Source organism: Desmodus rotundus, chromosome 11 (genome assembly GCF_022682495.2).
Source record: "Desmodus rotundus isolate HL8 chromosome 11, HLdesRot8A.1, whole genome shotgun sequence".
In the NCBI taxonomy this organism is placed as follows: Eukaryota; Metazoa; Chordata; class Mammalia; order Chiroptera; family Phyllostomidae; genus Desmodus; species Desmodus rotundus.
The window spans coordinates 16,471,621-16,474,330 of NC_071397.1; the positions used below are offsets into that span (position 1 = coordinate 16,471,621).

The window sequence follows — 2,710 nt, forward strand, 5'->3', positions numbered from 1 at the left end:
CCACTCCCTATCCGCAGCTGGTGACAAGAGGTGCCGTTGCTCTCAATACTTAACACCTACTGCAGAAAGATCAACAGAGATGCTATTAAGTGACTGAGGGCGTCTCCATTTTTAACGGTTCAGGCCTTTGTGGAGAGGCACAGAGAGAGAGAGGGATGGGTGACAGAAAAAAGATTAAGAGAAAGACCATCAAACGCGTCGCACTGCCTCGATTTTTTCTGTACTACTTTTGCAGATGCTTCATCGCATTTGTTTCCAACTTCTCACCATCAGCTTCCATCCTCCCCTTTAAGGATGTTCTGATTTTTGCTGCTATTTTTTAATAATCAGAAATAGTTTTTTTCCTTTTTTAAGTATATTTTATTGAGTGTGCCATTATACAGTTGTCCCATTTATTCCTCCTCTTTATCCCCCTCTGCCCTACACCCCCTCCCTCCAGCATTCCACCCTCCCCCACCCCCGCCCCATTAGTTCTGTCCATGGGTCGTACATATAAGCTATTTGGCTTCTCCATTTCCTATATTATTCTTAACCTCCCCCTGTCCCCTGTCTATTTTGTACCAACCAGTTATGCTTATTCCCCATACCGTTTCCCCCATTCCCCCATTCACCATCCCATTGATAATAACCAGATATAATTTTTTAATCAAATCGCAACAGAAATGTGTTAAAGAGTAGAAGACATTTGCAGGGCATAGTGGTTTCGCAGCAGAGTTACAGTATGAGGATCAGAAATTCACTCCCTGGGGCAGGTTTTTAAAGTTCTCCCAGGAAACTTTGGGTCATTAGTTACTTTCTAACTTTCCATTACTCTTTTAGTTAATGCAGCCACAAAGCGTCATCCTTGGCATAAAACTGGGAATGAGGAGATTTATGGATGGAAAGGAAGTGAAACTTTGTGAAATTAAACAGATTAGATGGCTCTGGTAATACTTCGGGCGATAAATTAGCGCTGCAAATGGAGAAGGGGCCTCAAAAAATCTTGGTGATGAGGACAGGGTTTCGACCCTCCAATCTCTTCTCCTCTGGGCTTCTCTCTCAGCTGCCTTTTATTTCCTTGAAGTCCACAGAGCAGCAAGCCAGGAAAACATATTCAGTTAAACGTTTTGTTTTTATTTGTTAAGGGCACTGAAAGTAAGGTGAGGAACTATGAGGTTAAGGAATCTCACCCAGATAACCTTGAGTATACTACCATACCCCCAAAAAACAGTTTTAAAAATTTTTGAAGAGGGAGGCCCTGGAACTAGGTGCCTGAGCTTCAGACCATAACGTAGAGGATGGCAAAGGTCTTTAAGAAGGTTACTAGAGAAAGGCAGAAGAGTCTTTTGTAACAACAATGCAAGTCACCAAGTGACTAACTGCCCGCATTAATTCCTGAAGATCAAGGGGCAGAGCAGTCAGAAACTGCCTGGGAGTGGAGATGCTGGGAAATTGAGGAATGAGTAGGGTTTGGATGACTATTACAGATAGAAGAAGGCATTTAACAATGTCTCCCTTCTTCTGAAACCACAAACTACCATCTAAACTTGGCACCATCTTTTAGAAACGCCCGAAGTCCTTTTGGGCTTTTTTTTTTTTTTTAATAAACCTGAAAGGCTCCAGTTAATATTCTGCACTCTCCTGTGAGCAAACAGAGTGAAAACATAGTGATGTCTTACCATGGAGCTCCAGCAGGAGGAAGGCCTTCAACATTCTGACTGCAACCTTATGTCTATTCTTCATTTGTCCGTATTGGGACTTGGAGCACCCCTGCATCATTTAAAATCATTTCATCGATGCTGTGTGGATAGGATAAGGAAATACTTAAAATAAAATATATTTTATAACAATTAGATATATAACAATGTATTTAAAAACAACTAGAATAGTGCTTAGCATGTAGTGAGTACATACTATACAAGTATTAAATAATCATATATATGGTTCTCACTAACTTGTACTAAAATTAAAACACCGGCATTTTTATATCTATTGCTTGTATAAATTATATCCTGATGCTCAGAATAAAAATTATTTTAATAAAATATATTTTATTTTAGGACACTATGTAATTTAAAACTGTCTATGAAAGGACATTCCAACATAAATTTTAAAATATTTATGATATATAAAAGTAACTTTTTACTTTTTCCTATTTAGTAAGTATGCACTGTTTAAATTACTATTTAATTATGTAAGAACAAGCATTATTTGTATGTAAATATTTGTAATTATGTTCAATTTGATTTGGTGGCATTTATATTAAAATTGAATTGTTTTAGCTTTGCACAGTGGCAGTATCGTAGCCAGTGAGGTTTATCCAAGGTGTGATTATTGCTAATTGAAAATATGAATTGTTAGCCATATTTTAAACATCAAAATAGTTTTTAAAATAGTACTATAACTTCTTGTTTGGGATTTTTGCACTTCCCATTAAGGTAATTACTATTTTTAAAACATTTTTCTCTGTTGTGTTTCTAAAGGACAAAATAACAGAGAAGGATTGGAGCTGCTATTTGCATTGTATCTTTGTAAATAACATAGCTTAGATCTGGATATTTATTCTCAAAAAATGAACAGCCTGATTGACCGTAATAACTGCAATGTTTCCAGTGTTCGTTTTGAAGGACTGGAGACAAAGTAACACAAAAACTCTAATCAGATGAGTGCACCCTGTGGGTTCCGGAAGCCACAGAGAGCTAGCACAGTGTGATGTTCAGAGGGGACCATG

The 2,710-nt window shown here is 37.6% G+C and overlaps 1 pseudogene; it reads left to right on the forward strand.

The window, feature by feature from the left end:
- Nucleotides 1-2,259: 2,259 nt before the first annotated feature.
- Nucleotides 2,260-2,385, forward strand: LOC112302497 (U4 spliceosomal RNA; annotated as a pseudogene).
- Nucleotides 2,386-2,710: the final 325 nt, after the last annotated feature.